Source organism: Ictidomys tridecemlineatus, chromosome 1 (assembly GCF_052094955.1).
Source record: "Ictidomys tridecemlineatus isolate mIctTri1 chromosome 1, mIctTri1.hap1, whole genome shotgun sequence".
NCBI lineage: Eukaryota > Metazoa > Chordata > Mammalia > Rodentia > Sciuridae > Ictidomys > Ictidomys tridecemlineatus.
Genome location: NC_135477.1, coordinates 50,619,632 through 50,646,280, shown reverse-complemented (window position 1 = coordinate 50,646,280; position 26,649 = coordinate 50,619,632). Strand labels below are relative to the sequence as shown.

At 47.2% G+C, this 26,649-nt stretch overlaps 1 protein-coding gene across 6 annotated transcripts in view; it reads left to right on the top strand.

The window, feature by feature from the left end:
• The first annotated feature begins 748 nt into the window (after positions 1–748).
• The window catches only part of Cdh23 (cadherin related 23), a 377,491-nt gene continuing 351,590 nt past the window's right edge, over positions 749–26,649 (top strand). For 3 of the 6 annotated variants that reach the window (XR_013435513.1, XR_013435512.1, XR_013435514.1), the window contains exon 1: positions 749–1,138. The gene's annotated coding sequence lies outside the window, so the exon portion shown is untranslated. The remainder of the gene's footprint in view (positions 1,139–26,649) is intronic. The other 3 variants (XM_078040863.1, XM_078040860.1, XM_078040853.1) reach the window with 1 other exon arrangement.

Genomic DNA, 26,649 nt, shown 5'->3' with positions numbered 1-26,649 from the left:
TACCTATAGGTGTGCAAAAGGAGCTGGCAGACCATCACTCAGGGAGCTGCGGCAGGGACTCTCGTACGGTGAGGGTGCCTAGGTCTCCTCTAGGTTCTCTTCCAACTCGGTGTCCCCATTTCTAAGCATCTGGAGTCATTCTGACATATAGGGAAGGAGCTCATGAGTAGGGTGGGCACAGGCAGCTGCTTGGAGCCATGCTCCGGCCAAGCAGTTCCAGCGACTCTGGGTGCAGAGAGGGGGCGCTTAAAGCCAACAGATGGCGCGGGCTCACCTAGGCCGAGCGCCCGCTCGCTCGCTCCGTTTTCCCGGGAGCGTTTCTGCACTCGGCCGGAGGCGCGGAGCACGCAGGAGGCTGGCCGGGTCCCCAACCCTCTGTGCACCCCTCTGCGGGGCTGGGCCCAGCGGGCACCGCTCCCACACACACCTGCGGCCGCTTCCGCGGGCTTCCTCCCTGCCCCTTTGGGGGATTCGTGGAGTTGCCACAGCAGCCGGTGCCATGACATCGGCAGAGGGCAGCTCCGCCAGCACTGAAATATTCATGCTCTGAGTTCTCAGCTGGGCTCTGCGCTGCTCCCGGGGGTCCTCGCGGGCGCGGTGGGGCGGGGGCCTGGGGTCCCGGCTGTGCCTCAGGGTGGGGGCGTGCAGGCACGCGGGCGGGGCTGGGCGCGGCGGAGGTGCTGGAGGGAGCGTCAGGAGGCGGGGTCTGGGGCGGGGGCCGAGCGGGGCGGAGGCAGCGAGGGAAAGTTGATCGCGGACTTGAGCGCCGGCTGTGGCTCAGGAGAGAGGGGTGCAGGCGGCTGGCGCGATGCGCGGCCAGAGAAGGCGTCCGACGGCTGCCGGGCGCTGAGCCGGCGGGGCGGGGCGGCCGGCCCCGGGAATGGAGTGCGGGGGTGCAGAGCCTCGGGACGTTCGGTGTGCGCCTAGTCCGAGTCCGCGGCGCGCCTGAAGTTGCAGCCGGCGAGCGGCGATCGGGCTGCCCGAGGGACCGGAGAGCGGCCGGCGCACCGCGGATGAGCCTTCGTGCCGGCGGCGAGACGCGGCGGTGGCCAGGGCCGGAGCAGGCGGCCTGCGGGGGCCGATCCGGCGGAGAAGAGAGCCCGAGGCGCGGCGGGGCGTCGCTCCATTCACGCACACGGTACCCAGAGTCGCTCACCGCCCCTTCCCTCCCTGCTTCCCTCCCTTCCTCGCGCTGTTCGCCAGCCGCGCGGCAGGAAAGTTGGATCGCGGGGTTGAGACCGCAGCGGCCAAGCCACTTGTTCCCGTCGCGGCCATCACCCGCGGCGAGCGCCCGGGGCCTCCTGCCCGATGCCCCTGGCCCAGGCCCTGCGCCTCGCTCCGAGCCCGCGGACCGACGCGCGGCAACTTTAATTCCCGGGAACTCTAATTCCCTCCGCCTTGGCCTTGGGAGGACACGCACCCGTTCCCCACCCTTGTTCCCGGACTGCGAGTATTCAGGTGCCTTTCTCTATGCGCAACAGAGAGGGTCCAGGTCTGGGAGGGGAGAATTTCGGGGATAAAGAGGACGTTAGGATCCAAGCCAGTCCCTTCTGGGCTCTGGGTCCCTATTTGGACCGAGGATATGGGGCGTGGCGCACCTCCACGGCTGGGTGGGCAGTGCCGCTGGAGGAATCTACGATCACGTAGCTCTCCTCTCCCCTCATCCCCTTCCTAAGCCCACGGAAGACCCCAAGGGACTCTTGTAACCTCCCCAATCCGGTCCCACCATGAGAAGTCGCGCCCCTCGCAGCGCTGAGAGCCTCGTGCTGCGGCTCACTCTCCGTTTCCGTGCCCTGGAGCTGGCCGGCTACCGGTGGTGGTGGCGGTGGCTGGCGGTCCCCAGGGGCTCGCCACGGGAGCATTACTCCTCTTCTCCCGGCAGCTTAGCCCGGGACTCGTGCAGAGTCCGCGCATTCCAGGGTGGCGGCAGGGCCAGCCAGCGGGCACTCTATGCCTTCTTTCCTGGAGCGGGCACCTGGAGCCCCTGCCTCTGTGCAGAGAACGGAGGTCCAGTGCCCTGCTGCCTCTAGCCGCCGCATCTCGGCGACCCCAGCCCCAGCCCTGTTGCTGTCGGGCCTACGGGAGGAAATTAGCCTTTCCTGGGTAGGAACACGCCTCCACCCTTCCGAGTAACACAGAAGCAGACCTGCCTCTTCAGAGTACTTGCCTTCTGGGACCAGAAGGACATTGACCCTAGCCTTTCAGCTTCTTAGCAAGTGCCCCCAACCCAGTTTGAATTTGAAATAAACTGGGAAGACACAAGGGTTGTGTGTGTGCGCTCGCGTATGTGTTTGTGTGCTGGGTGGAGTCAGACCCTTGCATAGGGAAGAATTAGGCTGTGGGGTGGGGGTGGGTGCCTGCAGACTGACTGGGGCCAGGTGCAAGGTGGCGATGAGTCAGCCCACGGTCGGGGAGAGCTGGCTTGGATGAATGCTTGGTTCCTGGTGCAGGGATAGGCGCACTGCGGTCTGCACCTGAGGGTGAGGGGCCAGATGTCACTGCTGAGGAGGGGCTGGGAAGGGGCACCTTGGCTGGAGAAATAGCCATGCTTGAAGCTGTTTCTCCAGGGCTGGGCAGGGCAGGAAGGCCGAGTTGCCTGCATGGCAGAGAGCTAGAGTACACCTTAAACTGAAAAGGTGGCACTACAGAAGTGACTGGTGTGAACAGAAACTCTGCCCTGCTGCTGGAGAACAGCGAGGGTGGGAGGCCCCCAGCCAGCGCCCTGGCCTTGGCCTTCCTGGGCTGTAAATAGCTGTGCTCCTCACAGCTGCTTATCAGAGTGCTTGATTTGAGGTTATGGTGACTGATGGTCCTGGTTGCCTCCCAAATAGCTGCCCCACCCTACAGCCTCCTTACCTTGTCACGTTTCCATTTGAGGTTCATTTCTTTGAGCTCAGTGTTTTAAAGAGCACCTTTCTGAAGTGCTGATTTAAAATGCACCTCTTTCTGGGAGGCGGAGGTCTCACGGCACCTTGCCGCTCTGAGTTGACCCGCAGCGTCTGCATCACCTAGGAGCCCGTTAGGAATGCAGGTGCACTTAGCTTTCCAGGGAATGAGCATTGCACAGCCTCCTGGAGGCAGCCTGTCGAACAAGGCAATCGACTGAACACCAGGGTGAGAACCAGATGAAACTTCTTCGCCTGGACACTTGTGCTACAGTTAGGTTAACCATCTGCTGCTGGCTTCTCGAGGTTGTACCTGATAATGCCACAAGGCTGTCTGTGTTTGGGGGGCCTTTAAGCAGATCCAAGTGTCAGCTCAACTGTCCATGCAATTAGTACCTTGATGTAAGTGCACACGGGCCTGGAAGAGGGGGACAGAGAGCCTACTGCACACGCTCTGCCTCCAGGGCTCCTGGGGCAGAAGCAGAAGAAATGAAGCAACCCTTCTCCATCTCGTCTACTCCTCCCAGATGGGTGGCCATGGGATCTGGAGAGGGAGAGCTGCTTCAGGCCAACTTGGGACGGCCCACGCAGGGGGAGATATTGGCTAGGTTCCACCCACCCCCCAACCTGGACTGGACATACCACCTCCACTGCCCTGGAAGGTCCTAAGCTCTGAGGTTGATACCAAGGAATGGTGGTAGGACACCCCCTGGTCTCTAGAGAAATGATGATGATGACCCAGGCTGGCCTGAAATTTGGATCAGAGGCCTGGTGGAGCCCTGTGTCACAGATGGAAGGCCATCATGTGGCTCCCACACCCTAGCCCTGCCCAAAAGAGCACCATTTCCTCCTCAGCTAGCCTCTGCAGGAAGAGGGCAGCTCTGCCAGGTGCCACGTGCCTAGGAGAAGCTGAGGATGCAGACTGGTGTGGTCATGAGTCTTACAAAGCATGACGCCATGTGAAAGCATTCTTTCGTTGCTTTGAGAATCAATGAGTTAACATGTCTAGGTGATGGGCTGGGGTGGTGGCTCCGTGGTAGGCTGCTCGCCTAGCATGTGTGAGGCACTGGGTCCGATTCTTGGCACCACATAAAAAATAAATAAAGCAAAGGTATCGTGTCCATCTACAACTAAAAAAACAATTTTTTTTAAATGGCTTAGTGAATAAAGTCTTACAGTTTTCTTGAACCTTTGGGTTTTAAAACATTCAGTGTTCCATGTATATAGATGGTTTTAAAAATTAATTGCTTTTGGGCTGATTGGTGTCTTATTCAATGATAGTTTTTTTTTTTATTATTCATTTTGTTTTATTTTTAGCTTTGATTTGAACCCCTTCCAGTACTGGGCCCATCCAGTTTGTCATTAGTAGGTGAGCAAGGTCATTTGTGAATGAGACCCTGCTGGATGGGTTATTTCAGGAGGGAGTATTTTGCCTTTGGTGGAAAAGGCGAGGGGATTGGGTGCATTCTCCAGTTCTCCAGAAGAATCTGTACTTCTGCACATTCCGTGGGTATACACTGCTCTAGAGTCAGGACTCCCGGGAGCCTTCTGGGCCCCTGGGGGTGGGGGAGGGCTTCCTCCCAGCCTGGGTCCCTCCCTCACTGTCTTCCTTAACGATGCTTCTCTCTGCTCTGCACGGTGCTATCCCCAGGCTCAAGCTGTGTCTCTCCTCCTCATCTCCCCAGATGGGCCACCACACTAGGGAGTGGGTGCTCCATCACTGGGGAACTGAATGGGTACTGTCAGGTGATGGCCCTCCGCCTCCTCCAGCCCTAGTACTAGGTGATCATTGGCACACTAAGCACTACTGTGTCTAAGCAGTTCCAACTGTTCATGTTGGTTACTCCCAAGGAGAGAGTATGGTGCCCATCTTGCTAGACTCCTGGCTGTGGGCACGTGATCTTGGAGTTGGGGCCTCAAACTCACATGCCTCGAGGGGCTAGGATGCAGACAAAGGGTAAAGCAGGGCCAGATATAAGGCAGTAGGGAGTGGTGGGGACTGTGGAGTACTGAAGGGCTCCTAGAAAAGCTGTAGGCAAAACCCTTCTATGTGACAGATGTCAGAATAATGGTTCCCTTAGGACTCTCATGACCAGGACACAAGAGGTGCTTCTGGGGTGCTGGAAATTTCTATAGCTTGATATGAATGTCTACAAAAAATTTTGTAAAAGAGCCAATTCACAAAACGTGAGAACATTTATGGGCCATATTTATTTGGATTCAGTATGCAGATAGCTCTATAGAGTCCCAGAGGGCAGGAAATGCACATTGTCACCAACCTCACTGTCAGTGAGAAACTGGCATAGTGAAGAAGTGCCACAAGAAGATGACTTTCTAGTCTTCCCCTGGGAGGTGTGATCCAGTTCTGTCCTGGGGAGTGGGGTCTGCTGGGTCCTGTAGTGGCTCCGAGGTAGGTCTGTACTTCTGAGCCTCAGGATTTGTGCTCTTGGGGCTGTGTCACACGCAGATAGGGAAAGGTCCCTTGGCTGGTGGAAGGGGAGTGGGAAATGTTAAAGACTCTCTGAGGCTGTGTGGCTGAGGGTGACACCGTGCTTGGTTTTAGCACTTATATTGTTGTAAAACTCCTCCTGGGCCAGCTGTGACTTTGATCATCACTCTTTCCCTTCATGATTTTTATAAGGCAGCTGGGGGGCAGGCAGAACTGGGGTTGGACAACAGTTCTGCTCTTGAGCTCTGAAGCCTTGGCTCTGGCATAAAGCTTGGCTCAGGCCTTAGTTTCCACATCTGTAAAATGGGAATAATTGTGGGGCAAGGTAGTAAACACCTGTCATCCCAGCGGCTCAGGAGGCTGAGGCAGGAGGATCACAAGTTCAAAGCCAGCCTCAGTAACTTAGCCTGAGGCCCCAAGCAACCCAGGGAGACCCTGTCTCTAAATAAAATATATAAAAAGGGCCGGGGATGCAGCACAGGGGTTAAATGCCCCGGTGTTCAATCCCCAGTACCTTAAAAAAAATAAAAATAAAAAAAAAATAAAAAAACCTGAAATAATTTTCAGTTGCTTCTCAGACTCAAGGTGGGCCTATAGAAAACCTGGCACATAGTATATAAAGCACAATATGGTTAATTTTTTATTTCCCTTTTTACTTAGTTATGTGTTAGGCACATTCTGTTCTGGCAAAAAGAGGTGAAACCTCCCCTGATTTTCAGAGCTTGACAGTTTCTAAGTTCATAAATTCAGTTCTGCCTGAAGACTGAGTGTGTGCGTGTGTACACTCAATATTTGTATCACTAGTCCTGTCATCGGGAATTACTTGCTGATAACGTTTAAAAATCCATCAGATTCCTACGAAAGCCCAGATCTGGGCATTTCTGATTAGCACTGGTGACCTCTGATCCAGGTGCTCGGTTGACAGCTGTTGGTTGGCGCTGGGTGGCGGTGATCGCTTTAATTTTATTTAAGAATTCTTTCATTGAGGAATCTGTGCACATCAGGAGGTGAGCAGACCCCCAATGCTAGTGGTGGATTTCCACACGTGGGTGCACCTGTGTGACCCCCCCTATCCCCGCCAAGGAGACACAGGAGGTTCTAGTACCTGGCGGGGGGGGGGGTACCCCCCACCACGTCCCTCCCAGACCATCTCATTCCACGCCCAGTGACTGCCTCTGACTTTGCTGTGGTTCCTTCATGCGTGAGTGTTGCCCACAGCCTCCTTTTAGGTGCCTCTGGGTGAGTCTGAAGCCCTCAGTTCTCGACAGTCACTACCTCTCCCTGTCACCTCATATTGACCCGCTTTGCCGTTTGTGCTAGTCCTGGCCCCTTTGGCCATCTGTGTTTGCGACCTCCTCTCAGGGACTGAGGGGTCCAGAGCCCAGCTGGTTCTGCCACTTTACAGTGGAGGAAACTGAGGCCCAGAGGCAGGGAGGCCCACTCACAGCCCTGAGATGAACTGGCCGGGGTGGTGGCCGGTCAAGGGCAGAGCCCCGCTCCTCCCGCCCCAGCGGGCCCAGCAGCCCAGGCCCGGCAATCAGTGCCCCTGAGCTTCCTGCAGATCATCAGCGGGAGAGGGAGGAGGCACTTGTGGGCCGCGCCTTCCTGGAGATGCGTCTTCCCCGAGGCAGGCTGTTAGCGGCCCTGCCATCCTCTTTAAAGGCCATCTTCCATTTGGAGAGGACCTGAGATGCCATTTGTGACAAGGGCCCCGCGTGCTACCTTGATTGTGTCTGTTGCTGAGAGAAGGCTGTAATTTGGGAGCCAGTGGGAGTGAAGGGGGAAGGGACATAGAGCAAGGAGCCCGGAGGAGGAGGAGGAGGGGACAGGGCAGCTGTGACCCTGACGGGTGTCCATTTGTATCACTAGTCCTGTCCCCAAGGAGCGCTGACTGTTCCCGGCCTCGCCAGGGTTGAGGCGAGTCTGCTCCAAGTCCCTCCAGAGACACCCCCTGGCTGGCTCTGCAGAGAGAGGGTGCCAGCCACCACTGCCCCCAGGCCCCACGTCCCTTCTCCGGCTCTGAGCTGCCCCTGGATCTGGAGAAGCCGATTTGCCTTTCTTTTCTGGAGCCAGGATTGTGCTGAGCCCATTTTCAGAGAACCAAGCTGACGGAACTCTGGGTGGGGGTCTCTCTGCCCCTCCGTGGGAGTCTCAGGCTTTCTCCTTGCTGGAGAAACATGGGTCTGAAGCCATCTAAAAGCCAGAACATGCTGGCAGGTGAGGGGGGTGGCTTCCAAATCCATCCTCTTTTGTGCTTAGGGCCCCACATCTGCCATCGGGAGAGGTCCTTCCTTCAGCCATCCAGCCATCCGATACGGAGCATGTGCCAGCCTCTGTCTGGTCGCTGGGGCCTCATGCTGAGAATCTACAGCAATCCTGCCCACCAGAAATTAATGCAAGCCATGGGTGGAGTTCTGAATTTTCTAGTTGTCACTTGCAAAAAGTTAAAGACACAGGTGCTATTACTTTTGGTAATTGATTTTTGCTTTATCCTGTGTGTCCAAAATGTTGTTGCTTCAACATGTAATCGATATCACAATTGATCGACGCTTTTTTTCCCATAGGAAGTTTCAGGATCGGGTGTGTATTTTGCACGTGGAGCACATCCTGATTTGGACTCACTGTGAGCTGGTTTTCTAGAGGCCTTCCACCCAGGCCTCTCCTTCCAAGTCCACTTCAGATGCTCAGAGGCCACATGCAGTGGCAGCTACTGTCTTGGTTAGGGACAAAGACAATAAACACACCAAAAAGACAACCACAGATGGGGACGGGGACGGATGCTCTAGCGAACACCAGGTTCCTGGTGTGCCAGAGGGAAGTTGGGGTAGTTCAGGGGAGGTCTCTTGGAGGCTGGGATGGGAGTGGTAAGAAAAAGAGGTCACGTGCCCACTCAGTCTCCCCCAGAACCCCCAGCTCCAGACACCACACTCGCAGTGTGTGGAAGGCCATGTGCCCTCTCCATGGGACACTGGGGACTTACGTGGAGGGCAGCCTGCCATGGTTAACATATTTTAGAGAAGCGTGTGACAGGATAAGGGTGAAGTCTGTCTTCCCCTGGCTTTTTGCATTGCAGGGCGCTTAACTACTGAGCCATATCCTCACTCCTTTTTAAAATATTTTATTTAGAGACAGAGTTTAGCTGAGTGCTTAGGGCCTTGCGAAGGCTGGCCTTGAACTTGAAATCCTCCTGCCTCAGCCTCCCTAGCTGCTGGGATTATAGGCGTGCACCACTATCACACCCGGCTTGCACTTTGGAGATTTCTAAGCATGGGGGTGAGGCCGGGGGCAGGCCACTGGAAAATGTAGAAAGTTGGGTCAACATGGAACATTTTTTGCAGACCTGTCTTGTCGACAGGGGATTTGGATACCACGGGGTCATGTGGGGCTGAGCCAGCTTGGAGGCCCGTCTCCTCTCTCATGGGTATGTGTTGTGGGGCTGGTAAACCTTCCTCACTGTGACTGGGCCTGGGCTGAGGGTGGACCTGCAGGTGCCTATCACAGGTGCAGGGGCAACTGCACATGTTCACCTTGTCCAAAGGGGGCGCTGCTGCTACCGTTTTGCCTCTGTTGCTAAGGCTCGTGGGCAGAATGACTTTTAGGCTGGCCAGACCCTTTGATGCTTCAAAGGTGTCCAGAAATCCATATTATAAATATAAAGCCAGTTAAACTCTCTCTACTTTAAATGTGAGCAATTACTTCAAAGATCTGAGAACACATGAGGTTTTTCATTCATTCAGCAAACATTTATGGAGCCCTTACTGTGTGCAGGCACTGTTCTAGGCTCCTGAGTGTCATGAGGAAAACCCTTCAGCTGCGGGTGGCCTGTGGATGGCCAATTTGTGACCTCTGTCAAATACTTAGTATCAGAGCTGGCAGTCATAACAAGAAGCATTTATAAAGCACCTACTGTGTGTCAGGCCCTGCACTCAGCACTTCATCTGAAATACCTCCCCTGCTCCCTGTGACAACCCAGGACATGGGGCCTGCTGTTCCTATATTTTATAGGTGATAAATCGAGGCACAGAGAGGTTGAGCAGTCTGCCAAAGCCCTGCTGCTAGCAGCTGGTGGAGTGGGCTTGAGCCCGTGCGTTGGACCTTCATGATCGCTGCCCCGCCCAGGGAAGGCTGAGCCCAGTGGGGAACAGCTCAGAAGGGACAGAGGTCCCACTTCAGGTTCTTGGGCAGTATCAGGACCTGGACAGGGGTCTGGGTCAGCCCCTTTCAGTCTGGCCCTGGGGGGTGTGTTTATGGCTTCGGGACTTCACCTGTCATTGACCTTGGCTGAGCTGAACATCTGGGTGCCTACAGCACCCCCCACAGGGTGCAAGAGAGTGAGGCTGAGGGGGACTTAAACCCCACGGGAGCGAGCAAGGGGCCTCTCAGCAGGGCAGGTCCCCCCCGGGAAGCCCACATCCTTCAGCTCTCCCTGTCTGTAAAACTAGGGTGTGGAATGCAGGGGGTCCTGACATTTGTCCCAGCCCCCCGTCCCCTGCTGCTGGCCAGGATGGCTCAGGCTGCCCATGGTGTTTCTGTCCCCAGGCGGGACTGTCTGGGTCTTGGCCCTAACGACCTCCTTAGAGAATCGGATCTTGCATTTGGATCGTGTTGGTGTGCATGGCAACCACGGGGCAGTGGGACCCGTGTGGACAGGGACATGTGTCAGGACTTTCGCTACGGTCCTGTGTCGACCCAAGCACCTGAATTCCCAGGGTCAGCGTCACATCTGCAAAACAGGAAAAGAAAACGCCCCTCCAAGGGGTCAGCCCGCAGGATGCGTGGCAGCGTGAACTGTGGTGCGAGTCAGTCACGGTAAGTAGACAGGTGGCCTTTTTATCAATGGTCACTGTCAATGACTTAAATTACATGGGATTTACAAGACACATGTAGATATTTAAACAACACGGCCATCTCCAGACCCAGAGAGCCACCTTTCCAAGGGCTCAGCTTGACGTCCATCTTTTTGGGAAGAGGGACAAGTCGGCAGAGGTTTATCAAGCGCCTGCTCTTCGGGGGACACCACGCCAGATGCAGAAGTGGGAAAGGCAAGGCCCTGGTCTTGGAGGGCCATATCTGGGACAGTCAGTTCAGGGTGTGGGCGTCTGAGGGGGGAGTCGTGGCTCCTTCTGGAAACCTCGGCCTCTGGCGCCTGGCTTCGCCAGAAGCGCTGCTGGGGACTGAGTCACTTCTCGAGAGGCTCCCTCCTGGGGGGGAGAGGGCGGGGTGTCTGGTGCGCAGCGTGGGGCGCCTCTGTGGGCTGCACCGGCCAGCCGGCTGACCTGCCCAGCCAGGCCTGCTGCTCGCCCAGGGGCTGTTGGAAACTGGAGCTCGTGCCGGAAGAAGGGAGCCCATGAATAATACAGCGGGAGGGAGGCTGTTAAGTAGGTGACCTCGTTGCACCTGCGTGTTTCACAGCTTCCCCAGGAGCCACCTGCCCGGGTGTCAGGGCCAAGGGCAGAGGGAATGGGAAAGGCCTGGAGGAGACTCGGCCTCTCAGTTCCCCCTTTCTGCTTTCCTTTCAGTTATAGTTTTCTTTTTTTTGTACCAGGGATTGAACCCAGGGGCTGTCAACCACGGAGCCACCTCCCCAGCCCCCTTTATTTTCTATTTTGAGACAAGGTCTCGCTAAGTCATTTAGGGCCTCACTCAATTGCCGGCCTCGAATCTGCAATCCTCCTGCCTCAGCCTCCCGAGTTGCTGGGATTATAGGCGTGCACCGCCACCATGCCTGGCCACTCCTCCTTTCCTTTCAACGGCCTGGCTTGCAAGTCAACCGTCCTGACAGCTCCCGCTCCTTTCTGGCGTTGACCTAGGAGGCCTGGGCTGTGTGTGCTTGCTGTGTGTGTGTCTGGGCAGGTGTGCTGGCTGGGTAGAAGGCCCGCTCTGGTGCCCTGCTCCCAGGTCTATTCCAGGTCTGCCTGCTGGGCCCAGCATCAGCTCTGCCCCTGGTCTCCGGCGTAGAGAGGCATGTCATCTTTGCCAAGGTGGCCCTCCTCTCCGGGCTATTTCTGGCCACGGTAGAAATAGAAGCCGCCTGGGCAGGGCTTTGTCTCTGGAAGCTTCTGCTCTGACAAGGGGGAGCTGTCTGATGTGAGGGGCGGGGATACCTGTCTTTCCCTCCTCATGCTCTGGGGGCCGCCACTTTAAGTGCCTGTCCCTGGAACCCTGCCCCCCCCCCAGCCAGCCCTGATACAGGCTGCTGCAGCCCCCAAACCTCCCAGGCAGGCAGAGGACGTCCCTGGGCAGAGCCAAGCTCCTCTTATTAAAGAGCAGGGGACACGAGCTCACTGCAGCAGCGGGGGTCAGAGGCGGCCCCGGAGACCTGGGGTGAGGGGTGGAGGGAGGCAGAGGTCAGTTCACTCCCAGAGCAGGGCTCTCCCTTCCAGGGGCTTTTCCCGACCCCTGGCCTGGAGGTGGGACAGGAGCAGAGGCCCCTGACCTCCACTCCCCCTTTTGTCCTGAGGGCTGTCAGAGAGACCTGACCCCGGGAGCTCCCAAACCCTCCCGGGCAGGGTTGGAAAGGGACCCTCCCCAAACCACGCTGCAGCTCAGCCCGGAGACTCGGGAGCCCAGGCCCCGTGGCCAGGGCCCACTGCCCTCCCGTCTGGCCTGGGAACCAGACCTGCAGGAGGTGACAAACTCCGGGACACACGGACACTGTCCAACAAATGTTACTTTTGTTTTTATGTTACTGTTCTCAGCTCCTGAGTCCTGGGAGCTCTGGTCTCGGGGGTGACAGAAGTAACAATCGTATCTATGAAAAAGACGATGTAGCCTGTCAGCCCGGTGGCTGCGGAGGCCGAGGCAGGAGGAACTGGAGACAAAGCCAGGCTCAGCAAAAGCGAGGCCCTAAGCAACTCAGTGAGACCCTGACTCTAAATACAATACAATGTCGGCCTGGGATGTGGCTCAGGGGTTGAGCGCCCCTGAGTTCAATCCCATTACCCTCCGCCCCTCCCCAAAAAGCCTATGTGGATTGAAAAGGGAAGTCCTGGAAGACTTCCTGGAGGGGAGGTCCCCTTGTCCCCAAGCTGTGGCTTTCCTCTGTGTCCCTCCCTAGCACTGTGTTCCCCCTGGTAGGGGGGCAGAAGGGAGCCAGGATGGATCAGCAGTTAGTAGCACTCATGTTGGTGCCAAGCTGACCAGGAAATTTTCAGGCAATTTTTAGTTGAAGTATAACATCCAGAAAGGCCTATGTGTCCAGCTTCACGGGATCACAGTGACCATTCTCATCTTAGTGCCTCCCCAGGCCAACAAAAGGGATTATTGGAAGCCATGTCATATTACTCAAAGGTCACTCCTCTCCTGTGTTCTAATGCCTGTTCTAGAATGAACGCAGGTTCATTTTGCTTATGTATTTAATTATTTTTTATGGTGCTGGGGATCAAACCCAGGGTCTGCAGCATGCTGGGCAAGCATTCTACCATTTAGCTACCTCCCCAGCCTTATTTTTAGGTTTGTATAAATTGAATCACACAATGTGCAATCTTCGTGATACTTTCTTCACTCAACTTGTGGATTGGTCTTGTGTACAGTTAACATTTGTTCATTTTCATTTCTGCATAGTATTCCATAGTGTAAATACATCACAATCTCACAATCTACCCGTACTATTGACAGACAACTGAGTTGCTTCTAGACTTTTTTTTTTTTTTTTTGGTACTGGGTATTAAACCCAGGGGTGCTCTACCACTTAGCTATATCCCAAGGCTTTTTTACCTTTTATTTTCTGATGGGATCTCACTAAGCTGTCATGGTGGGCCTCCAACTTGTGATCCTCCTGCCTCAGCCTCCTGAATAGCTGGGATGCAGGCATGTATCACCACACCTGGCTTCCAGTTTTTATCTATCACAAAAAAGACTGCTATGAACATTTGTGGATATGTGTGTGTGTGTGTGTGTGTGTGTGTGTGTGTGTTTGTGTGTTGGCCTACACATATGTATATGCAGTTCTCTTGATATTTTGCTGACCTTGTATCAATACAAGCTTTCTGTGGTCTTGATATCTGATACTATAAATCCTCCAGTTTTGTTCTTTAAAATTCTTGTTTATTTTTGGCTCTGTGCATTTCCATATAAATATTAGAATCAGCTTTTGAAATTCCACAAGACCCTGCTGAGATTTTGATTGAGACTGCCTCAAAAATTTGCCCATTGATTTGACAAAAATGGACATCGTCATAATATTGAGTTTTGCAACCCACAAATGCCATACTCCTCTATTTGTCTAGATCTTAAATTTCTTTCTTTTATTTATTTTTTAAATACATGACAATAGTGGAATGCATTACACTCATTATTACCCATATACAGCACAATTTTTCAAAACTCTGTATATAAAGTATGTTCATGCCAAATTATGCCATTACACATGCACTCTTTTTTTTGCATTACAATTACAATTCTAAATACACATATATACCACAATTTATAATATCTCTGTTTGTATATAAGGTATGTTGACACAAAATTCAAGTCTTCTTACATGTACTTTGTATAATGATGTCCATCACATTTTACCATCCTTGATAATCCCCTCCCCCTCCCTTTCCCTTCCACCCCTCTTCCCTATCTAGAAATAATCTTCCTCCCATGCTCTCCCTCCCTACCCACTTTGAGTCACCCCCCTTATATCAGAGAAAACATTCCGCATTTGTTTTTTGGGGGATTGGCTGACTTCACTTAGCATAATCTTCTCTAATGCCATCCATTACGTGCAAATGCCAGGATTTCATTCTTTTTTAGTGCTGAATAATATTCCATTGTGTATAAATGCCACATTTTTTTTTTATCTGTTCATCCACCGAAGGACATCTAGGTTGGCTCCAAAGTTTAGCCATTGTGAATTGTGCTGCTATAAACATTGATGTGGCTGTGTTCCTGTAGTATGCTGTTTTTAGGTCCTTTGGGTATAGTCTGAGAAGAGGAATAGCTGGGTCAAATGGTGTAGATCTTAAATTTCTTTTAGGAATTCTTTTTAGTTGTCTGTGTAGCAGTCTTACATGTCTTTGAATAGATTTATTTCTATGTGTTTTATGTTTCTCTGATAACATCATGATTTTTTCTCATTTCTAATTATTTATTTGTCACATAGAAGTACAGTTGATCCGGGTACCATGATATATGCCTGTCATCCCTGTAGCTCTCATGAGGCTTAGGCAGGAGGATCACAAGTTCAAAGTCAGCCCTAGAAACTTAGTGAGACCCTAAGCAACTTAGTGAGACCCTGTCTCAAAATAAAAAATAAAAAGGCTTGGGAAGTGGCTCATTGATTAAGGGTCCCTGGGTTTAATCCCCAGTGCCAAAAAAAAAAAAAGAAAGAAAGAAAAAAGAAAAGCATAGTTGATTTTTAAAAAAATATTGATTGACTACTCTCCTACAACCATTGCTAAACTTGTTATTTGTTTTGATAGTCTACATGTTCTGGTAGTTTTTAAAACATACATGACCATTTCTATAAATAACAGTTTTATGTCTTCATTTCTAAGACTTTTATGTTTTTTCTTGCCTTATTGCAATGCCTGAGTCCTCAAACATAATACTGAATGGCAGTGGTGGTAACGAGCCTCCTTATTTTGATTCTGACATCCAAGAAAAAGCTTTCAGTCTTTTACCATTGAGTTTGATGTTTGCTGTAGGTTTTTTTTTTTTGCAGTGGATCAAATTAGGATCACAAGTTCAAAGCCAGCCCTAGCAACTTAGTGAGACCCTAATATTTTTCACCTAATCCTTTCTCCCCCAAATTATGTTTAAAACACATACAACATGAAGTTTACGCTTTGAATTTTTTTTTTGGAGGGGGGAGTGGTGCTGGGGATTGAACTCAGGATCTTGTGCATGCTCGGCAAGCTCTCTGCCACCGTGTCACCCTCTGCCCCTTCTTGAACCAGTCTAAGCATACGGTTCAGGGCAGTGCGTACAATCACAGTGTACAGTCACCACCACTGTCCACCTCTGAAACGTCTTCATCATCCCTAAGAGAGACTTTGTGCATGAAAACACGACTCCCTATTCCTTCTTCCCCCAACCCCTGGCAATTCTTCGGGTGTGTGCATAGGGAGGGGTCCTGGGGATGGAACCCAGGACCTCACACTTGCCAGGCGAGCGCTCCACCACTGAGCCCCATCCTCAGCCCCAGTCACTGTCATCTTCTGTTGCTGTGAATTTGCCTCTTCTAGACATTGTGTACGTGGAAATCGCACAGGATTTGCCATTTTGTGTTTTGCTGTTTTCACTTAGCATAGTGTTTTCACAGTTCATCCATGTTCATCCGTTAGAATTTATTCTTTTTATGGCTGAATAACAGACTGTTGTATGGGTATACCATGTTTCATTTATCTGCTCATCTGTGGATGGACATTTGGATAGTTTCCATTGTCTGGCTATTTTGAACGATGCTTCGGCGTATGCGGCTGTGTAAATACCTGTTTGGGTTACTGCCATCATTACTTTTGAGTATACAGGTGAGGGTGGGATTCCTGGATAACATGGTGATTCCATGTCTAATTTTTTGAGGGGCTGCCATTTTGTTTTCCTTAGCGGCGACATCACTTTATCTTCCACCAGCAATGTGTAAGGATTGCAATGCCTCCCCACCTCGTTACCCCTGATTGATATTTGTCATAATAACCGACCTAATGGGCGTGAAGTGGCATCTGGGTGTGGCTTTGGTTTGCATCTCCCCAGTGGCTAGTGATATTGACTATCTTTTCATGGGTTCCTTGGCCATCTGTATGTCTTCCACGGAGAAATGTCTAAGCAAGTCTTTTGCCTGCTTTTGAATTGAGTTGTTTGTTTTATTGTTGTTGACTTGTAGGAACTCTCTATATTCTGGATATTAATCTCTCATCAGATCCACGATTTACAGATATTTCCCTCAGTCCATGGGCTGCCTTTCCCCGCTCTAGATAGTGTCCTTTGATGAACAAAGGTGTTTTTGGTTTTTTTTTTTACCTTTAATGGAATACAAATATCTTTTTTTTTTTTAAGAGAGAGAGAGAGAGAGAGAGAGAGAGAGAGAGAGAATTTTTAATATTTATTTTCTAGTTCTCGGTGGACACAACATCTTTGTTGGTATGTGGTGCTGAGGATCGAACCCAGGCTGCACGCATGCCAGGCGAGGCGCTGACGCTTGAGCCACATCCCCAGCCCCAAATATCTTTTTTGTTGTTATTGTTGCCTGTGCTTTTTGTGTCATAACCAGAAAATCATTGCTACATACAATGTTATGAAGATTTCCCCCAGATTTTCTTTTTAAAAAATTAAAATTTATTTGTTCTTTTTAGTTATACATGACAGTAGAATGTATTTTGACATATCAAACGTACATGGAATATAACTTGGGAGTTACACTGGTCATGTATTCATATATGAACATAGGAAAGTTATGTCCAATTCATTCTACGGTGTTTCCCATTCCTATCTCCCCTCCCTTCCTCCCACAACATGGTCCAATATGGTGAACTTCCCCATTCCTCTCTCCCCATCACCTATTTTGAGTCATCATCTGCATATCAGAGAGGACATTCTGGCTTTGTTTTTTTGGGGATTGGCTTATTTCACTTAGCGTGATAGTCTCTAGTTCCATCCATTTACTGGCAAATGCCATAATTTCATTCTTCTTTATGGCTGAGCAATATTCCATTGGGTGTATATACCACATTTTCTTTATTCATTCATCTGTTGAAGGACACCTAGGTTGGTTCCATAGCTTGGCTGTTGTGAACTGAGCTGCTTTAAACATTTATGTGGCTGCATCACTGTAGTATTCTGATTTTAAGTCCTTTGTGTATATACCAAAGACTGGGATAACTGGGTCAAATGGTGGTTCCATTCCAAGTTTTCTGAGGAACCTCCCTACTGCTTTCCAGAGTGGTTGCACCAATTTGCAGTTCTACCATCAATGCATGAGTGTACATTTCCCCACATTCTCGCCAACATTTATTGTTACTTTTATTCCTGACAGTTTCAATTCTGATTGGAATGGAATCTCAGTGTAATTTTAATTTGCATTTCTCTAATTACTAGAGATGTTGAACATTTTCTCGTAATTTGTTGACCATTCGTATTTCTTCTTCTGTGAAGTGTCTGTAAGTTCCGTTGTCCTTTTATTGATTGGTTTATTTGTTTTTGTTTTTTCTTTTCTGATGTTGTTTTTTTTTTTTTGGAGTTCTTTATGTATCCTGGAGATTAATGCTGTAGCTGAGGTGCATGTGGCAAAGATTTTCTCCCATTCTGTAGGCTCTCTCTCCATGTTCTTGATCACTTCCTTTGCTATGAAGAAGCTTTTTGGTTTGATACAATCCCCATTTATTGATTTTTAATTTTGCTTGTGCTTTTGGAGTCTTGTTGAGGAATTCTGTTCCTAAGCTAACATGGTGGAGATTTGGACCTACTTTTTCTTCTAGTAGGTGCAGAGTCTTTGATCTAATGCCTAGGTCCTTGATACACTTAGAGTGTATCTAGAGCCATCTGTTTTGGTGCCAATACTATGCCATTTTTTTGTTACTATAGCTCTGTAGTATAGTTTAAGGTCTGGTATTGTGATGCATCCTGCTTCACTTTTCTTGCTAAGGATTGCTTTGGCTATTCTGGGTCTCTTATTTTTCCAAGTTTATTTCATGACTGATTTTTCTATTTCTATGAAGAACGTCATTGGAACCTGCATAGGAATTGTGTTAAATTTATATAGCACTTTTGGTAGTATGGTCATTTTGACAATAGTAATTCTGACTATCCAAGAACATGGGAGATCTTTCCATCTCTCTGAGGTTTTCTTCAATTTCTTTCTTTAGTGTTCTGTAGTTTTCATTGTAGAGGTCATTCACCTCTTTTGTTAGATTGACTCCCAAATGTTTTATTTTCTTTGAGGCTATTTGTGAATCGGATAGTTTTTCTAATTTCTCTTTCAGTTGATCCCTCACTGATGTATAGGAGCACGATTGATTTATGGGTGTTAGTTTTATATCCTGCTACTTTGCTGAATTTATTCATGAGTTCTACAAGTTTTCTGGTGGAGTTTTCTGGGTCTTCTAAATATAGAACCACATCATCAGCAAATAGTTTGAGTTCTTCTTTTCCTATTTGTATCCCTTTAAATTCTTTCTTCTCTCTAATTGCTCTGGCTAGAGTAGAGGGCTATGTTGAATAGAAGTGGTGAATGAGGGCATCCATCCCTGTCTTGTTCCAGTTTTAGAGGGAATGCTTTCAGTGTTTCTCCATTTAGAATGAAGTTGGCCTGGGGTTTAGCATAGATAGCTTTTACAATGTTGAGGTATGTTCTAACTATCCCTAGTTTTTCTAGTGTTTTGAACATGAGTGGATGCTATATTTTGTCAAATACTTTTTCTGCATCTATTGAGAGAATCATGCAATTCTTGTCTTAAGTCTATTGATGTGATGAATCATATGTTTATTAATTTCTGTATGTTGAACCAACCTTGCATCCCTGGGATGAACCCCACTTGATCAAAGTGCACTGTCTTTGTAATATGTTTTTGTATGTGACTTGCCAGTATTTTATTAAGAATTTTTACATTTATGTTCATCAGGAATATTGGTCTGCAATTTTCTTTCTTTGATGTGTCTTTGTCTGATTTTGGTATCAGGGTGAAACTAGCTTCATAGAACGAGTTTGAAAGGGTTCTCTCCTTTTCTATTTCATGGAATAATTTGAGGAGGGTTGGTGTTAGTTTTTCTTTAAACATCTGATAGAACTCAGCTGAGCATCTGGTCCTGGGCTTTTCCTTCTAAGTAGGCTTTTGATGGTGTCTTCAGTTTCATTGCTTGCAATTGATCTGTTTAAATTTTTTCTATGTCTTCCTGATTTAGTTTGGTTAGGTCATATGTCTCTAGAAATTTGTTGATGTCTTCAAGATTTTCTATTTTATTAGAGTATAAATTTTCAAAATACTTTCTGATTTCTTTCATATGTTAGTAGTATCTGTTGTGAGAATTCCTTTTTCATTGTGAATTTTAGTAATTTGAGTTTTCTCTCTCTCTCTCTTTGTTAGCTTGTCTAAGAACCAACTAATTTTTTTGTCGATTTTTTGATTGTTGCTTTTGTTTGAATTTCATTGATTTCAGCTCTGATTTTAATTATTTCCTGTCTTCTATTGCTTTTGTTGTTGATTTGTTCTTCTTTTTCTAGGGCTTTGAGATGTAATGTTAGGTCATTTATTCATTGACTTTCTATCCTTTTAATGAATGAGCTCAATGCAGTGAACTTTCCTCTTGGCACTGCCTTCATAGTGTCCCAGAGATCTTGATATGTTCTATTGCTATTCTCATTTTTAAAATTTCATCCCTCATTTCTTCTGCTTTATATTCATGATTCAATAGGGTATTATTTAGCCTCCAGGTGTTAAAATAGCTTCTATTTTAAAAATTTTTTTTTAAAGAGAGAGTATGAGAGAGAGAGAGAGCGAGAGAGAGAATTTTTAATATTTATTTTTCAGTTCTCGGCGGACACAACATCTTTGTTGGTATATGGTGCTGAGGATCGAACCCGGGTCGCACGCATACCAGGCGAGCGCGCTACCACTTGAGCCACATCTCCAGCCCCTCTATTTTTAAATTTTATTATCGATTTCTAATTTCATTCTATTATGATCTGATAGGATAAAAGGTATTATCTCTGTTTATTTGTAGTTGCTAAAAGTTGCTTTGTGGCCTAAGACATGGTCTATTTTAGAGAAGGATCTATGTTCTGCTGAGAAGAAAATATTTCATCTGATGGATGAAATATTCTATATATGTCTGTTAAGTCTAAATTATTAACTGTATTTTTTAGTTCTATAGTTTATGTATTTTTTATTTGGAGGATCTATCCACTGGTGAGAGAGATGTGTTAAAGTCACCCAGTATTATTGTGTTGTGGTCTATTTACTTCTTGACATTGAGAAGGGTTGGTTTGATGTATGTAAGTGCTCCATTGTTTGGGGCATAAACATATATGATTGTTATGTCTTGTTGATGTATACTTCCCAGGCAGTATGAAATCTCCTTCTTTGTCTCTTCTGATCAGCTTTGGCTTGAAGTCCACTATATCTGTATGAGGACAGAAACCTTTGCTTGTTTATGAGATCCATGTTAATGATATGGTTTTCCCATCCTTTTGTCTTCAGTCTGTGGATGCCTTTGCCTATGAGGTGAGTCCCTTGGTGACAGAATATTGTTGGGTCTAATTTTTTAATCCAACCTGCCAGTCTGTGTCTTTTGATTGGTGAGTTTAGACCATTTACATTCAATGGCAGTATTGAGAAATGATTTTTATTCCCTGTCATTTTGATTTATTTATTTATTTATTTTTAAAATTTTGAATTTGTTTCTCCACTGAGTCACTATTCTTTTAGTGTAGTTCCTCCCTTTGCTGTTTTTCACTTTTATTTTTTATTTCTTTTTTATAAAATATTCTTATTGAGGGACTGGGGATGTGGCTCAAGTGGTAGCGTGCTCTCCTGGCATGCGTGTGGCCCGGGTTGGATCCTCAGCACCACATACAAACAAAGATGTTGTATCCAACGATAACTAAAAAATAAATACTAAAAAGTTTTCTCTCTCTCTCTCTCTCAAAAAAAAACCAACAAATCTGTTTAAAAAAATATCTTATCGAGTATGTTTTGTAGTGTAGGCTTTCTAGCTGTGAATTCTTTTAATTTTTGTTTATCATGGAAAGTTTTTATTTCATCCTTTATTCTGAAGCTAAATTTTTCTGACTATAGTATTCTTGGCTGGCATCCATTTTTTTGGTATATATTATTCTAACACCTCCTCGCTTTTGAGGGTCTAGTTTGAGAAATCAGCTGAGATCCAGATTGGTTTCCCTTTAAATGTTACCTGTCATTTTTCTCTGGCAGCTTTTAACATTCTGTACTTATTTTGTAAGACACTTTCTTTTTTTTTTTTTTAAAGAGAGTGAGAGAGGAGAGAGAGAGAGAGAGAGAGAGAGAGAGAGAGAGAGAGAGAGAGAGAGAGAGAAAGAGAGAGAGAGAATTTTAATATTTATTTTTTAGTTCTCGGCGGACACAACATCTTTGTTGGTATGTGGTGCTGAGGATCGAACCTGGGCCGCACGCATGCCAGGCAAGCGCGCTACTGCTTGAGCCACATCCCCAGCCCCTGTAAGACACTTTCATAATAATGTGCCTTGGTGTGGTTCTGTTGTAATTTTGTTTATTTGGGGCTCTATACGCCTCCTATATTTGATTTTCCACTTCATTCTTTATTTGGGAAATAAAGAATTGTATTATTTCATTGAAAAAAATTGTGCATTACTTTCCTTTGAATCTCTAAGGCTTCATCTATCCCAATAAATCTTAAATTTGGTCTTTACAGGTTATACAAGATTTCTTGGAAGTTCTGTTCATAGTCTCTTAACATCTTTTCTCAATGGTCAACTTTGTTTTCCAGATTATATATTTTGTCTTCATTGCTTGAAACTGTCTTCTAAGCGATTGAGTCTGTGGGTAATGATTTCACTTGAAGTTTTAATTTGGTTTATTGATTCCTTCATTTTGAGACTTTCTGCTTGTTTTTCTTCAGAATCTTTATCTCTTAATTGAAGTGATCTTTCACTTCCTGTATCTTCTCTCTGATTTCATTCCTTACTCACAGATCAGTGTAACTATGGACATTCTGAATTCCTTCTCTGACGTTTCTTCCATTGTGGTGCCAATGGATTTGTTATCAGAGTATCTTGGTTTGTTTGAGGCAGTTTGTTCCCTTGCTTTTTCATGTTGTTCGTGTAACCACCATCCATCTAGCAGAATGGACCTGAGGCAGTAGAGTTTCTACCCTGTGGACTAGAGTGTCCCTCTAGGTTTCCAGGACCTCACTTGCTGAGAAGCTCTGTCTGCCTTCTTGGTTTCATGCCATGGAGCAGCAGGAAAGGCACCTCCTCTCTTCCACCATCTTGAAGACCTCCTCCCTCATACTTTCTTCTAAGAAGTTTGTAGTTTAAATAATTTTGAATTAATTTTTGAATATGGTGTAAAGTGAGTTCAATATAATTCTTTCGTCTGTGGATGTACAATTTCCCAACATTATTTATTAAGAAGAATGTTCTTTTCCCATTAAATTGTCTTATCACCCTTTTTGAAAATCAATTGACTTTCTATGTGGTGGTTTAGTTCTGGACTTTGTGTTCTATTCCATTGATCTATATGTCTTTCTTTATGTACCACACTGTTTGATTATTCTAGCTTTGTAGTTAATTTTGGAATTAGAAAGTATGAGTCTTTCAATTTCTTTCCCCCTCCCCAAGATCCTTTTGTCTATTCAGGGGTGCTTTTGGACTTCATATAAAATCCTAGGATGGATTTTTCTATTTCTGTGAAACACACCATTAGGATTTTAGTATCTTATTAATAATCTGGTCTCCTAATCCATGAACATGGGATGTTTTTCCACTTATTTATCTCCTTTATTTAATTTTTGCAGCAACATTTTGTAGTTTTCAGTGTACAAATCATTTGCCTTTTTGACTTAATTTATTCTTAATTATTTTATTCTTTATGATATAAATAGAATTGTTCTTCCCATTTTTCTTTCAAGTCTGCCATTTGTAATAAAATGGTTGATTTTGTATCCTAAAATTTATCTGAATTAATTTATTAGCCCTAAGAGGGTTTTGTGTGTGTGTGTGTGTGCGCTCGGCCATGTGTGCACGTGCATGCATGCGTGTGTGTGTGTGTGTGTGTGTGTGTGTACAATCTTCAGTAGAATCTGAAGATTCTATTTATTTAGATGTGAAAATAAATTATTTTACTTATCCATTTTAAATTTGGATCTTAAAAATTTCTCCTTCTCATGTAATTTCTCAAACTAGTGCTTCTCCTGGTATTTTGAATCAAAGTGGCAACAGCAGGCATTTTCTGTTCCTGATCTTGGTGGGGAAACTTTCAGTCTTTTGCCAATGAGTATGATGTTAGCTATAGGTCTTTCTGTACATATATGGCCTCTTCTAGTCCCTTTTGCTAAGAATCGTTATGTTTAAGGAAGTTTATGAAATACATTATTGCATGTACTTACATGATAGTATAATTTTTCTTCTTTCTTTTGATAATGTGTGTAAATTATACTGATGGATTTCTAAAAGTAACCAACTAATCCTGCATTCTTGGAATAAATCCAACTGGATCATCAAATATTATTCTCTTTATAATGCCTTTTCCACTATTGAAATAGCTGCAATGTTTTTTTGTTTTGTTTTGCTATATTTTGCATGGCACATATGATTTGCTAATATCCTGTTTGATGTTTCTACCATATGGGCTCATTCAATTTTCCTTTCTTGTAATATCCATGTCAGATTGTAGTGTCAAATTCTGCTAGCTTCATAATACAAATTGGGTACTATTCCTTCTTTTCCTAAAGGAGTTTGGATAAGATTTGTGTTTTTTTCTTAAATGTTTAGAAGAATTCAATAGAGAAGTCAAGTGGGGTACAGTGATGCAGTTTGTGAGGCTGAGACAGTAGATTCATAAATTAAAGTCCATCCTAAGCACCTTAGATAGTTCCTAAGCAACTTAGTGAGACCCTGTCTCAAAAAAATAAAAAGGGCTTGGGATGTCACTCAGTGGTTTAGTGCCCTCTGGGTTCAATCCCTGATAACAAAATAAATAAATAGATAAACCATACAAGCTTAGATTACTTATTGGGAAGATTATAAATTATAGTTTCCAAAAAAATTATAGTTTCAATTTTAAGAAGATGTAGGACTATTTATATTTCTATGTTTTGAGTGTCAGTTTTAGTAAATTGTATTTTTTGACTTTATGTAAATGTTCAAATGAATTGGCATAAAGATATTCATTCTATCTCTTTAATTACCCTCTTACAATTTTTATATTCCCTATAGCATCTGCAGCTGTCTTTTCTATTTATGATCTTGGTCATATATTTCTCCTCTCTCAATCTCGTCTTCTTTTTAATCACTGGATGAGTTGATTTTATTGCTCTCTTTAAAGAACTGATTTTCAGTTTTGCTGATAGTTTTGAATTAAATTTTGGGTCCTATTTCAATAATTCTTATCCTATGGGGCACTTTCATTTCTTTATTTTATTTGGGTTAAATGTGTTTAGATACCTGCGGAGATCATTGCTTTGGGATCCTCAGGTCTGGCTGCCTTGTTAAACCCAATTCAACTTAATGTCCCCAGACTCATGAGATGACCACGACTCTGCAGGCTTCTCCCTTCTTATTCCTTTCAAAGTCCTGCATAGAAAAGAGGCTGTCAGAGGACTGGGCTTCCCTGGAAGCTTCCTGTCTCCCTGGGTCTGTGCCTCTCATCCTCTGGCTGCTCTGACGCACTCCAGACCTTCAACAGGTTTTCTGATCCTTACTTTCCTAGCTTCATTGAGATGTCAGTGTGTCCATCGTGTCGCGGCTGGTTTGGTGTCCTAGGTCACTTTTCACTGGCTGGGTAACTTTGGGTTGATGACTTCTTCTTTCCTTGTTCCAGTCTCTTCATCTACGAAATGGGTGTAGCCATAATTCCACCTTCCCTGTCGGTGGCCATGAGAACCAAGTAGTAAACATGGTGCTCGCCATGTGAAGGATGCACTTAACCAAATACAGATGCCGCGACCACCGTCACCACTGCCAGGTCACCACTGCCATCACTATCTCCACCATTACTGTCCACCACCACCAGGTCCACCATTACTATCACCACCATTATCACCACCACCACCACCACCACGTCCACCATTACTATCACCACCACCACCACCACCATGTCCACCATTACTATCACCACCGCCACCACCACCACGTCCACCATTACTATCACCACCGCCACCACCACCACGTCCACCATTACTATCACCACCGCCACCACCACCACGTCCACCATTACTATCACCACCACCATCACCACCACCACGTCCACCATTACTATCACCACCACCACCACCACCACCACGTCCACCATTACTATCACCACCACCACCACCACCACCATGTCCACCATTACTATCACCACCACTGCCATCACTGTCTCCACCATTACTATCCACCACCACCACCACCACCACCAGGTCCACCATTACTATCCACCACCACCAGGTCCACCATTACTATCACCACCATTATCACTACCACCATCACCACCACCACCACCACGTCCACCATTACTATCACCACCACCACCACCATCACCACGTCCACCATTACTGTCACCACCACCGCCATCACTAGTCTCATCCCCACCATTATTACCATCATCAGCACCATTACCATTTTTATCCTTCTTCTTCTTCTTGTTTATTAAATAAGAAAAAGCTGTGAGGATGGGTTAGGGATTCCATGATGTGGCTTTGCGGGGACCTGAAGTCAGTGTTCCTTTGAGGCCACGCATGGTCTTAGCTGCCCCGACATACACATGCACACGCACCCCCCCCCTCGTTACTCCCTTCTTCTCTCTGCACTCCCAGGGGGCATGGGGCTTCTTCTCCTTGGCTGGACCAGTCCCTGGATGGACTCTGGAGAGCGAGGTGACCTTGAGGGTAATGAAGAGGCCTCCTCCGGCCTCTGCCTGCCCCTGTCCCTGCCTCCATGGCCCATGACCTTGTCCTTCCCGGTGGGAGCTGAGATGAGAAAGGCCCTGGAGGCCGCTCCCAGGTCTTTGAGCGTGGACATGTGGAGACACTTCCTCATGGGATGTCCCCAGCCCATAGGAAAAGGACATTGGAAAAACCACTGGGAGTGACCGTGGGGCTCATAAGTCTCTTACTTTTCCTCCTCGACATTTTACCATGAAGATTTTGGAACATGCAGAAAGACTAGGGCACAGTGAGCACCATGTCCCCACCGCCAGGTTCTCTAGTGGATGTTGTCACGTTTCCTTTGTCACGTATCTGTCTGTCTGTCCATTCTCTGTCCACCCGTCAGACCATTGCTTTCAGATGCATCTCTCCGCTGCGAACACAGTCCACTTAACCTTTAGACAGGTCAGCTCGAGTCTCAGTAAGTTGTCACCTCCCCTAGTTTAAAATCCATATGAGGACCTGGGACTTAATTGAGGCACATGGACAGCTCTTTCAGGGACAGCGGGCCAGGGAGGGCTGAAGGTGGTGTTCCCAAGGCTTTCCCCCGGAAGACCTGGGTGATGATGGCGAGGCTGAAGGCTCCTGTCCCCTGCCAGGCAGCAGGGTGGTGTCTTCCTTGGTGTCTGCCAAACACCTCTCCTGGCCCTCAGGAAGTTTGTCAGGTGAATGAGTGGCTTGCCCCAATGGGTGGGAGTCCATTGTGTGAGTGTAGAGACCAGGAGTCCAAGGGAAGCCCCTAGATGTCAAGAGTGGGGTCCACTTGGAAGA